This window comes from Protopterus annectens, chromosome 14.part0, assembly GCF_019279795.1.
Source record: "Protopterus annectens isolate FY-2018-M chromosome 14.part0, PAN1.0, whole genome shotgun sequence".
NCBI lineage: Eukaryota > Metazoa > Chordata > Ceratodontiformes > Protopteridae > Protopterus > Protopterus annectens.
Genome location: NC_056748.1, coordinates 741,477,066 through 741,491,064, shown reverse-complemented (window position 1 = coordinate 741,491,064; position 13,999 = coordinate 741,477,066). Strand labels below are relative to the sequence as shown.

Here is a 13,999-nt window from a genome sequence, read left to right as displayed (position 1 = left end):
CTGATAGCATCAGATAGGGACAATCCTCAAGAACACAACTTGTATCTGCACTAATGAGTTGAACCTGTAAAGAAAAAAAATATTTAACTGATTGCTCTCATATGTAAATATGTATAAGCCCCTAAGCAGAGCATTTGTCTGAGATGTACAGTTATGTCATTTGTATCTCATTTGCCAAATTTTTGCTATATTCACTTACAAAATTCCAAACCGTTGTATACACCAAGCATTTAATTGACCATTGTTGATAAAACGTGGAACAGGTCAATTATACCCTAATTTAAACAACTAAACCAAGCAGCAAGACACACATACCTAGTGCTTCCAAAGCTGTAATGACAATATTAAATGAAATACAGTGATATTTAACAATTATAGTAGCAGTCATTTACAAATTAGTATGCATAAGAAATCAACAACTTTTCTTCTGCAATGCAAATTGATAAATGCAAGCTTATGAATAAGTAAGTATTAGCTGTCCACTGTGTGCATATACATGCATGCAACCCTAAGTCTCAAAGACATGTACATAGCCATCATCATTTGCACAGGGTGTTGAGGAGGGAGCAAGGCTGATGCCAAAGAGGTGAGCGTGGAAGTAGGAAACAAATGCATCCCTTGGAATATACAGTGCTCGGGGTCAGTAACAACAGAGGTACTGTTTACATAGTTTGCATGTGTGTGAAGTGGTGTGGACAAGTGATTTTTTTTAACCTGTGTGTCTGCATGACACAAATGACACAAATGAGCCATGCATGGTAGAGTAGTCAGTTCAGTAAACCAATCCAACCACAAGAACCACCTCTGCCCAGAGTTCCACTGCTACTTCCATGGTCCTGGCTAGAAGTCTAGGTACTACCTGAACATAAGTGATGTCTGCAGATTAGTTTTCCACACAACTACATCCAGGACCATGACTCCATGGCCTACCACATCTGGGTGTGAACATCACAATCACCAATTGAGCAGTGGATGTAGTGTCACTATGGGAACAGGATCCAGCATGAACTTGTGTGCTACCATCATGGCTTTCCGGCCACATAGATGCCCACCCTCCGCAACAGATGTTCCATCACAGATACTTCCAATTCAGTGTGTCTTTCATCCTGTTAAAGGAGTTGCCCACATAGTTCAGGGGATCACTCACATCAGAAAACAATGTATTTAGTAGTTGCACTATCTCTTCCAAGTCCCTGGTGTAATGTGCATGTGACTCCACTATGGTTCTATATATACATCTGGTGGCACCTAAAGACACACCAGCATCAGGAGAAGAGTGGACAGCAGGCCACCTCTGAGCACACCTAACAGCCCTGCTGTGTGGCACCATACCTCATGACGGCTACCAGGAGAAGCAAACGGCTCTGCAGTTGGGGTAACCACACTACTCTGATCAGCTGTCACCTTTAGCTTGTCCTATATCAGAAGTCTGTGTCATAGGTATGTGTAGGCATACTGAGTATGTCTGAAATAATGGGCAGGGGATGAGGGAGGCAAAATCTCAGTGTCTCACTGACCCTCTGCTTAACCAGATTGTCCCTCTTCATCACCATCATCATCAGAGGCTACTGATATTCTAATGTAAGGTGGCAGGAATTCCTCAGTGTTTCTCTCAGGATCACATAAAATAATAAGCAATAAACATAGCAAACAGAAAAAGAGAGTATAAAAATGATCATATATTTTCCTTATATGAAATGTATGTTAAACTCTAACAGATGTTAAAGCAACACATTTTGCTGGCATAATGTTATATCTTATATACAGTAATACCAGTCAACAAATGTGTACTTACCGCATGCAGGTGGGCTGACAGCTTGCGATCCAGAAGTGCCTCCATGTGAGGAATGGAAAGGAAAAGAGTCTGCTAAGTATTACAGTGCAAATGAAACAAGGAAGTCCTCAAGTGCAGATTAAAAATGTTCTCATACAAAAATACACTAAGTTGAATTTCCCCTCCAAACACCCTTCATTATTTCTCTATGACTGTAGTCTGAGTCACAGTTATTGCTGGCTCTTTTTGTATTTATATCAGACATCTAAGATATAACCGTGACACTTGCATTTTGCATATCTAGAAGGTCTGCTTGTGGCACTCTGGGTGCGTCATCCTCATTTGCATCAATATTAAGGATTCTGTGGGAACCCTCGGCCAAGCTATCTGGATCTCTGATAGTGGACAGGAACTCCTGTGTTTCAGTTAGTGGTGGTTCAGTAGTGGGACCACCCCTAAACCATCTCAAAAAAAATTTTGCACTTTATTCATCTGCTCTTACTGTATTTGTGTTTCTTCCTACTTTATTACATTATTTTGCTTTTGCCTTTTCTTGAAAATACTCATTTGTACTTATTCTGCTGCATTTATTACTGCTTGGTAGTAGCCTGATTAAACTGTAACTGCCATTCTAAGCCTTTTGGTTTAAGCACTTGGGCTTCAGACTAGTTGTTTTATATTAGGAAGGTTTGTGGTCTGCACTGTTGTGGCAGGACAGGTAGTTTACATCCTTCTAAGTTGGGAATTGCTGATTGAAGGCTCAGTGTCTGTTATTCTAAAAGTGTATTAGTTCTGGTTTAAGCACTTGGGCTTCAGGCCAGATGTTCATTGTGTTTCACTGTTGCAGTCATGACTGTAGGGTTCTCCCCTGCCGGCAGGCAGCCCTTGGTTGGCCAGAATCCCAAAGTCTGGGTCCGGCGTCGGTTGTTCAACTCTGCTCCCTGACGTCAGAGCACCAGGAGTATAAAGCTGACAACTGACGCCATCTTCTCCAGTCTTTCTTGCCGTGCGGTGATAGCAGTTCGCAAGTGCCGGTCGGTAGACTCCTGACGAATATTTCTACTTACTTCAGTCCGAAGACTTTCTTCTCCACTCAAAGCTAAGTACCCCATTGGGGAAACTTTTTTCTTGCTCCACTCCGATGTCAGAAAAAGTTAATAATTGTATTTCATGTGGGAAGCAAATACCTCATAAGGATTTTCATTCTTACTGTATTCCTTGCTTAGGCCCTGACCACGATGTAGCTAGTTGTCGGTTTTGTGATAGATTCAATCAGTGTACAATCAAGCGAAGGTACGATTTTGCTTTTCATTACTTCGGTAGGCGCTTTAACTACAAAATGTCATTTGACACTGTTCCATCTACCGGAGTTCACAAGCGTCGCAAGGATAAAGACAGGCCTCCGAGGTCCAAATCTGATGATAGCGCACATGTGGAGCCAGCTTCAGGTTCGGCTGTCATCAGTGAGGCGCTTTTGCAGCCCCTGTCGTCGGCCATTTCAGAACCGACGGCCGAAACGGACTCTCATGAGGAGCCAACCAGGCCTTTAAATATCTCTGTTGCAGGACCTTCGGACAATGCTCCTTCGGATGGGTCCGGAGCCGCTGTGCAGGTACCGGCTTCCGAAGGGGTTTTCAGGCCTACTCAGCTTCAAGTAAAGGCAAAGCCAAAGACAAAGGCAAAGACTCCTTCTAAATCAAAGACTTCAGCACAGGCCTCTTCTGAACCGGCTCCCAAGTCACAGAAACAGTTACTCAAGATGGCGGAGGATTTACTCACAATGATTAGGGGTTCTCATCCCTCTCCAGACAAAAGGCCACGGCAAGATGTTTATTATGATTCCTCTGATCAGGCTTCTGTTTCCTCAGTTTCTTCTTCTGATCAGGAATATTCTTTCCCTCCTTATGAGCATTCTGATGTGGAAGAATCCATTCCTTCAGCTTCTCCTCCTGAGGATTTTTCTTTTGGGGAAACTCTGCATGAAATGAGGGAACATTTCCACTGGGAGGGACAGGAGTATTCAGAATCCAAGAAAAGACTGAGGGATTTTCTTCTTCTACCCCAACATAGACCCCTGGCTATTCCTCCTGTTTTGGATATTGTGGATGATGCCTTTTCGGAGGCTAATTTAACTCCTGATTCTTTTCCTCCTGCTCCTGTTAAGCCTGATAGGTACTACAGGGTTCCCGATTCCCATCAGTTTTTATACAAGAATCCTTCTGCTGACCCTGAAACCATTTCTCAGGGTCCTAAGGGTGTTAAGGCCGCTACTGCCAAAAATCCTATTCCTACTGAAAAGGATTCTCGAGCCTTGGAAAGATGGGGCAGAAAGATGTACACTTCTGCTACTTTGTCCATTAGGGCTTTAAACTGTCAGTTTCATATGCTTAAATATCAGCAATTTCTCTTATCTGTCTTAAAACAAAAATTTACTTCCATTTCTGCCTGTGCAGAGGATAAGGAATTACATGACTTATTGCATGCCACTGAACAAGTTGAGAAGCATGTTTTACACTGTGGATTTGATGTCTTGGAGGCTTCTTGTAGGGCTGCGGCCTCTGGCACAGTCATTAGAAGACACGCATGGCTAAAGGAACAGAATTTACCTGAACAAGTAAAGGCTAAATTATTGGATGCTCCTGTTCAGCATAATGTTTTGTTTGGATCTAAAGCTGAAGAGGTGATTAAAAAGATGGAGGATAAGGCGAAATCCATGCAAACAGTTAAAGATTTCTTACAAGTACAGCCTCCTAGATTTAGCAGGAATTGGCCATCAAAAAACTGGTCCTTTCCCTCTTCAGACAGGCCTCAAAGGGGTAGATATAGACACTCCAGAGGGAGGCCTCAAACACAGGCTGCTTATAGACCAAGGCAGTGGACTGCTTCTACCCCTAGGGGAGGAGAGGACAGACCACAGTCTCAAAGGAAACAAACTCAATGACTCCCTCGGTTGGGCTGCAGGAACGTCTTGCCTGGAAGCCCCTCTCGGAGGAAAACTCTCTCTTTTTTACCAAAATTGGACTCAAATAACCCAGGACAAATGGGTTTTGGATGTGATTTTAAGAGGTTACAAATTCCATTTTCATTCTTTGCCAAGGTCAAACGGATGGCCAGACCTTCCAAAACATCAATGGACGGAGGCCTTAAACCAGGTGGAAGCTCTTTTGGCTATGAATGCCATAGAACTGGTACCTCTTTCAGAGATAGGAAAAGGGTTTTACTCAAGGCTCTTTCTAGTCCCAAGAAAGCAAAATTCATGGAGACCCATTCTGGATCTGTCGGTCTTGAACACCTTTCTAGAGATTTCAAAATTCAAGATGCTTACTCTACAGCAGTTACTTCCAATGCTGTCCAAAGATGCATGGATGGTGACTTTGGATTTAAAGGAGGCATATTTACACATTCCCATCAGGCAGGATCGCAGAAAATACCTCAGGTTCAAGGCCGGATCGAGGCACTTTCAATTCTCTGCGCTGCCCTTTGGATTATCTACTGCGCCCAGGGTCTTCACCAAATGCCTGGCTCCAGTAGTAGCTTACTGCAGACTCAAGGGAATTCAAATATACCCTTATCTGGATGATTGTCTAATTCAGGCAGACAGCAAGGATGTCTTACTCCAGCATCTACATTTTGTACAAAGCCTTCTCAAATTCCTGGGATTCTCTGTAAACGTAAAAAAGTCAAATTTGACACCATCATAAGAGATAACTTTTCTGGGTGCTCTTCTAAACACTGCAACCCAGATGGCTTTTCTGACATCCGAAAAACAATTACAGCTGGCATCAACTTTCAAGGCCTTGGCAACTCTGACCCATCTATCTGCAAGGAAATTCCTGCAGGCTTTGGGTTACATGGCCTCCTGCATCCTTCTCGTACCATATGCAAGACTACACATGAGAAAAATACAGTGGTACCTAAAAAGTGTATGGTCTCAGCATTACCACAGTTTGGACATACTGATTCCTGTCCTTCCTTGCCTTCAAAAGGAATTTCTTTGGTGGTCCAGGGCATGTGCTCTAAACAAAGGGAAGCCCTTCCGTCTACCTCCTGCATCTCAGATTCTAACCACGGACGCCTCAGATTATGCTTGGAGAGCCCATTTTCAGGGCAATTGTCTGCAGGGCCTTTGGACAAAGGATCAGAAGCACCTGCATATCAACTTAAAGGAGATGTTAGCCGTTCAGAAAGCTCTATTGGCCTTCAGGAATCTCATACAGCCAGGACAACTACTAATACGGACAGACAACACCACAGTTATGTGGTACATAAACAAGCAAGGGGGATCTCATTCCTACCCCCTTTGCAGACTAGCCATGGATTTATGGAACACAGCTCTAACTTGCAATCTGGATCTTCAAGCTCAGTTTCTACCAGGAAAACAAACAGACAGTTTGAGCAGAAACCTTTCGGATCCACACGAGTGGATGCTGGACACCAAAATATTCAGGATGATAACAGCAGTATGGGGATGTCCTCACATAGATCTCTTTGCATCCCATCTAAATCATCAGCTGCTGATTTTTTTGCACCAGGACATTCCACAGAGAGGCTTGGAAAGTGGATGCCCTGTCATTCAGTTGGAGGAATCTCTCGGGATATGCCTTTCCACCTCTACCTCTTCTTCCATGAGTTTTATTGAAGATAAAACAGGACAACCCCAAGATGATAATCTTGTTGACTCCAAATTGGCCTCGGCAGTTTTGGTATCCAACTCTAATAAACTTATGCCTGGAGCCCCCTTGGATTTTACCTCAGTCTCCAAACCTTCTGTCCCAACATCAAGGTCAGGTTCTACACTCTCATGTCAGAACTCTCAGCCTGGCGGCCTGGTTAATCCAGGGCCTTTGATTTCTTCATTCCTACCCAAGCAGGTTATGGATGTCATTTTGGAAGCTAGACGTCCTAGCACTAGGAAATCTTATGCGGGAAAATGGAAAAGATTTTGTTCCTGGATGCAGGCTCAGGATTCTGATCCTCTTTTTCCTAACATTACTTTAATTCTACTTTACTTGACGGATCTCTTACATAAGGGTCTCTCTCTCTCTTCCATTAAGATCCATGCTTCAGCTATTTCTGCTCATTATAATACAGAGCCTCCCATCTTTTCCCACCAGCTCATGAGACAGTTCCTCAGAGGAGCTAAGAACTTAAGACCTCCTAGATCTCCTCCTATTCCTGCTTGGGATCTCAATTATGTTTTGGAAAAACTAACCTTGCCTCCTTTTGAGCCTGCCGCTTCTGCTGACATCAAGTTTTTATCTTGGAAGACAGCTATCCTGTTGGCACTAACCTCTGCCAGGAGAGTTTCAGAGTTACAAGCTCTTATGGCGGTGGAACCTTATATTATTTTTCATCAAGACAGGGTATCTTTGAGAACTAATCCGACCTTTATGCCTAAGGTGGTTTCCAAAGTGGCTTTAAATCAAACTATCCACTTGCCAACCTTTTTCCCCACTCCTCAAAATAAAGGGGAAAGGATCTTACATTCCTTGGATGTACATCGACAGCTACATTTTTACCTGAACAGAACCAAGGACATCAGAAAATCTGAACAATTGTTTGTTTCTTATGCTTCAAGTTCCCAAGGTAAAGCCATTTCTAAACAAACCATTTCTAAATGGATTGCTCATGGAATCGGATTTTGTTATTCACACCATGGAAAGCAAATCCCAGGGACCATACGGACTCATTCCACCAGAGCTGCTGCCACTTCTGCAGCCTTTCTCAGGGGAGTTCCTACCAAGGACATATTGGAAGCTGCAACTTGGAGTTCAGTGCATACTTTCTCTAAGCACTACAATTTGCCTCTCTACTCTAAGTCTAGGGCAGGCTTTGCCTCTGCAGTCTTGCAGGGCCTTTTAGCCACCCCTTCTTCTTTATGACCACCTCCCTTTCTTTCAGCTTTAGGATTCTACCCTACAGTCATGACTGCAACAGTGAAACACGATGAACATAGTACAGTTGTGTACACCTACCATAAATGTAGATGTTTGAGTGTCTTCACTGTTGCAGTCTGGGTTTCCCTTCCTCCTTTCCCTCCTTATTTTTACTTTTGTGTGGTTCCTTTTTTCACCATTCTTCTGAGGTGTATTTGCAAAGGTTTTGGGAACATTTTCATTTTGGGACTCCTGACATCTGGGGCAAGAAAAACTGGAGAATATGGCGTCAGTTGTCAGCTTTATACTCCTGGCGCTCTGATGTCAGGGAGCAGAGTTGAACAACCGACGCCGGACTCAGACTTTGGGATTCTGGCCGACCGAGGGCTGCCTGCCGGCAGGGGAGAACCCTACAGTCATGACTGCAACAGTGAAGACACTCGAACATCTACATTTATGGTAGGTGTACACAACTGTACTTTATTTTACATTAAGAAGGTTTGTGGTCAGCACTCTTGTGGGAGGAGAGGCTAGATTCTGCCCTTCTGAGCTGGGAGTTTCTGGTTAGAGGCTTATTGTGCCTGCTTATTTCCACTGTTTCTTTCTGAAATTGGTATGCCTTGTTTGCTTTAGCATAGACTAGATTCAGACCTGCTGAATTTAGCTTTGTTTGTATAACTTTAGCACTAATCCAGGCCATCTTTTTGGAGAAGGTTCCCCTTCACCCTAGTGGCAGGAGTGTGCAGTTAGAACTTGTCTGATCGAAGACTGCTGGAATGGGCTCAGTTTTTAGCTCTTATTGGTTTAAATCTGTTTGCTCGTTTGCTAATGTTATTAAAAAAAAAAATACACGTTATGCATCACTGCTTAGTTAGGGTTAAACTATTCCCGGCACCATAAAATCTGCTCTTCAAATTTTCCCTTAGAACTAGTCAGTTTTTTAGTTTTAGCACTCAAATCAGCACTTGTTCAGAACTCGTTGTAAGCACTAAATAAACTACTAATTACTACAGCACCCAACTTTTTTCACTTATCTAGTGGAAAACCATTTTTAGTACTTAATAAATAAGTACCTATCCAGGCATGTCTAAGGGTCATCTCCCGGTGTTTTCTCCTGTCTACCTGATGAATCTGGGCATCTTGGGACAATGCAGCAATTGCCTCATGTACACAGACAACCCTTTCCTCCTACCATCCAACACTACAACCTGTGAGAGATGCACTTATATAGCCAAACTGGAAGGAAAGCTCTCTTCACCCAAGACTGGACTAGACAGTCAAGAGGAGAAGGTAAACACTTGCACCACACCACACTCAACAAATGATCCCTCAAAACCTACACCACCAAAACGCACACATAGAAACACAAAACACACACCTACATTCGCGGAGGCTCTCAATAAAAATCTGCCCAAGCAACAGAGCCCTCCAAAGCAGAAACGCATGCAACCTCCACCCAACACAACCCAAATGACACATAGCCCACAAACTCAGTGTGCCACTCAACCACAGCCCATAAGGCATAACAACGTACCCAACACTCTAGTCATAGGTGACTCTATAGCCAGGCAAACTGATGTTCCACTCACCAGGCTAAACAAGGAGAAAGTTACTGTCAGCTGCCTGTCAGGTGCCAGGATCCGCCACATAACGCACGCACTGAGGTCACTCCACAGCAAGTACAAATATGACTCTGTCATTGTCCATGTTGGTGTGAATGATCCGAGACGTACCTCCCTTGACTACATGAAAAGAGATGTAGATGAGCTCTGTGATCTTATAGCCCAGGCAGGTATGACCCTAGCCCTGAGTAGCATCCTGCCATCACCTAGAATGATACCACAGTACAAGGACAAAATGATTGACTTCAGCAATTGGCTAAGCTTCTGGTGTCATTCTAAGGGGATCCAGTATCTGTCTGCCTGGGATGACATGATTGACAGACCACGATGCTTTGCCAGAGATGGCCTGCACCTATCACCCTTGGGATTCCGGATACTGGCTATGGCTCTTGCCACCCCCTTTTTTAGGCAAGGTTCAAATGACAAATTCACCACCATAACAGGTACAAGCAAGCAAAATCTGAGGGTAATGCTACTTAATGCTAGAAGTCTAAACCTCAAAATGCAGTTGAGGCACTCCTTAAAATGGAGAACATCGACATCTGTGCAGTGTCAGAGACCTAGTTCAAGGGTCTAGAGAGCACCCCCTGCATTACCAGGCTACAATTCATACCACACATTTCAGCCACCTAAACTGGACAGAAACACTAAAGGTGGAGGTGTGTCCATATTTATTAAGGATACCCACACCTCCAGGCTAGTTGCTCAGCATAATGCATCCAAGTGCAACTAACTCTGGGCAGGACGGCAATCCAAATTGTAGCTTGCTACAGATCCCCCACCATGCCCCAGGATTCCCACTCCTCATTTCTAGATACACTGGAAAATATTAGGGTACAACCCAACACCCTAATAATGGGCAATTTCAACTACCCCACCATTAACTGGGAAAACTACTCATGTACCAACTCTTTTGCTCAACGTTTTCTGGAATTCATAAACTCCAACGCCTTGGATCAACTTATCCACAACGCCCACCAGGGGCAGCAATATCCTAGACCTGGTCATTACCAACATGGATGACCAGTGTTCCACACCAAAGGTCAATTCCTCATTGGTCAGATCCGACCACAAGCTAATCACCCTAGACATCCACATTCCGTCCCCACCCCCCCATTAGGGAAACTTTCGTAAAAATTTTCTCCAAAGCCAATTTCACGCTTCTTAAGACAGAAGTGGCAAACTTCACGACACCCATGCAGACGGATAGTAGAGGTACTACTGCTGAATCCTACACAATTGCACTGTATAAGCACTTACATGAGTGCATGGATCGTGCTATCCCTAACAGAACTAAGATGCTATCCTCCAAAAAAAAATGAAGCCAATCTGGTGGTCCTCTGCCATAAACAAACTCTGCAATAGAAGAAAGAAACTGTTGCAAAAAGTAAAATCCCATGATTGGAGGAGCTCCCTGGTCAGCCTCAGTAAGAAGCTGAGATCCCTCATAAAATCCTCCAAAGCTAGTTATGAAAACAAAATTGCCACTGATTCTAAAAACAACCACAAAGCATTCTATAGCTATGTCAAGAATCTCAGTGACAACACTCAGATCTGCTCTGAGTTGCAGCACAATGGCACTAAATATACAGAACCAACTGATATTGCCAACATCCTGGCAGCTAGGTTCAGTGCTAACTTTACCCCCCTCTCACCCCCTAAATGGCCCATCTCTATACTGGAAGAATGCAAAGTTCCTGTAATCACGGCTGCACAGGTAAAAACCACACATTCCAAAGCCAAGAACACAGCATCCATGGGACCTGATAACATCCCAGGCTGCATTCTACACGAACTACAGAGTGAACTGGCACCCCACCTAAGTACCGTGTTCAATCATAGCCTCACTTCAGGCTTTGTGTCCACTGAATGGCACACAGCGACAGTTATCCCACTCCACAAAGGGGGAGCCACCACGGACCCCAGGAACTACCGCCCCATTAGGCTGACAAGCCTGGTCTGCAAGGCCATGGAACAAATCATCATGGAACTTAAAAACAAAGACATTGGCAATCTCCAAACTCTGGACCCCACCTCATTCAAGTATGTAAAAGGCAGATCATGTCTCCTAAACCTGATAGACTTCTTTAAAGCAGTCACCAAAGCCATAGACGAGGGTACGGTGGTTCACACAGCCTATCTAGATCTTGCCAAGGCTTTTGACATCATCCCCCACTCTGGAATTGTAGCTAAACTCACTAAACTAGGTATAATCCTTATGTCACAAGATGGGTTGCCAACTGGCTCACTGACAGAACCCACACTGTGAAAGTAGCAGACTTCAAATCCGACTTCAGACCAGTGACAAGTGGAGTACCACAGGGTTCAGTCCTGGGTCCTCTTCTGTTTGGTATCTACTTCTCTGAAGTACAGGCTAACACAGTAGGTCTTTGGCTAAAGAAGTTTGCAGATGACTACAAACTAGGAGCAATAATCGAAACTCCTAACGATGTGGACATCCTACAAAAGGGCCTCACTGAGACAGATGCCTGGTGTCAAAGCCATGGCCTCAAGCTCAATGCCAAAAAGTTAATTGTCCCCTTTGGTAAAAACTCTGTACCCATGAACTACCATATAGGCGGTAGTAAACTTAACACTGAAAGTGTGATAAGAGACCTTGGGACAGAGGTGGACAGTAGTCTCTCCTTTGATAATCACATCACCACAGTAGTCAGGAAATCCTTCTACGTGCTACACCTCATCACAAAAGGTTTCTCATCCAGGAAAAAAGATGTAATTGTTCCCCTCTACTCATCACTCATTAGACCCATTATAGAGTACAGCGCCCCTTTTGGTATGTACCTCACAAGACATCTACAACAACTGGAAGGACTGCAGAAATACCTCACAAAGAGGATTACTGGCCTCAAACAGATGCCGTATAAAGACGGTCTCAAAAATCTCCAGCTTTACTCCGTTGTATATCGCCTACTCAGAGGTGATCTATGCCTAACATACAAAACTATGTCAAACCCAGAGCTGTTGGACATGCTCCACTTAAAGAAATCCCAATCACTACGAGCTACACGCTCTAGGGACCTAAACCATGTCACCACAATAAACCGAACATGCTGGAGGGATAGATTCCTGTCCCAGAGATTTCCCATACTTTGGAACAAACTACCTAGCTATATCAAACAAAGTTCCTCATTAGCACTCTTCAAGAAAAATATTGATGATTGGATGGGAAATAGGAAATTCACCCCGGGGATCACTTCTGTGGCTCTGCTCGACAGTGGCACAGGAAAATAATTTTCTTGGGTGGCGAAAGCCAGGGTACCTTCTTGGCCAGGCTTATATAGGCCCTAGGGCCAATAGCCTAGTACCTCCCTCTGAACCTGTAATTTCAGTGGCCTTATGGTGGGCAGACATTTATCATATCACTCGCCCGGTGTCGTATCTGGGAATAAGTTTTCCCATGCCTTCAAATAGCATTAATGCTATTGACCACCTGCTGCCATAATCTCTCTTTGGCAGATTGGTCATCTCCACCTCTTCATAACAGAAAAGCTCCTTGGTGTCGATAATGACCTAATTTTCTGCATCAGTCTGTGGTGGCTTGTGGGGTATGGATTTATTCTTGGATGCCATATCCCTGTATGAGATAAAACAGTAAACAGAGGCATAATTACATATATAATAGACAGTATGGCTGTGAACTCGATTGTATGTGACTGCATGCGTCCAACATGCATACAACAATCTGAAAGCTAATGCTGGCTATGACTCCACAAATTAAGACAGTTCCCGCCAAAAAACTTTCTAAATCAAATAACGATCTATAATAGTTCAGTAATGCAATTAACACAGTTGTAACCATGTAATACATTACAGCATTAACTATAACAAAAATGTATTGGCAATGTAAGACAGAGCTATCATAAGTGCCTTCACTGTTACTGTGAACAGCATTTGGGTAGAAATTCACAAACAGAACACATTTTCTTTTTCTGTTAACATAAGTAAAAATGCCAGACCTTCCTACAAAGTACACACGTCTGCAGTAAGTGTGCAAACATCATATGAAAAACAAACTAAAAAATAGTTCATACAGCATTCTGTAGCATACATTTTGTAATGCAGACATGGCTATGCCAATAAAAGGGATAAAGAAAAAACAATGAATACAAAAAATGCTTTTCAGCTGTCAGTGCAATTCACCTTTTAATGCTGAACTAAATTCTTCAAAAGTATTTTTTTTTTAGGTATCTAACTATCTATTTGGATAGTTTGTTTAATAGATTAGGCACTTTGCATTCAGTGTGTTAAATTTCAAGCTTACTTTACTCCCTTTGGTATACTCTACCCTCTACTATACTGAAGTACAAATATTTTAATTGTACGGTAATTTTTAATTAATATTCTTGTTTGAGATTCATGTTTATTGCATTATTTTTTTGTAACCTGGAACTTTTCTCCTCGGGTCTCCACTGAAAATGGGCTATTAGCCCAGTTGGACTAACCCGGTTAACAAATGTCAATAAAATAAATAAATAAATAAAATATATCTGGATCCAGAGTTTGAGACATGGATGCTAAGAACTTTGCTCTCAAGAGCAAAGCTCAGAGTTGAATCTTGGCATCCATGTCAAGAATATACAGTAAACGATTAATTTCAGTGAGACCTGATCATAAATCTTTGTAGTACATGAAGCTTTATGTGCTGCGTGTACTCCTAGTTACAAAAAAATGCTAAGTGTTTTGCCATACAACACTTAGCAGATGCA

General features: G+C 43.1%; 1 protein-coding gene across 1 annotated transcript in view; it reads left to right on the top strand.

The window, feature by feature from the left end:
• Positions 1-13,999, top strand: part of SEC31B (SEC31 homolog B, COPII coat complex component) — a 1,631,704-nt gene that overhangs the window by 869,368 nt on the left and 748,337 nt on the right. The gene's annotated exons all lie outside the window — the stretch shown is intronic.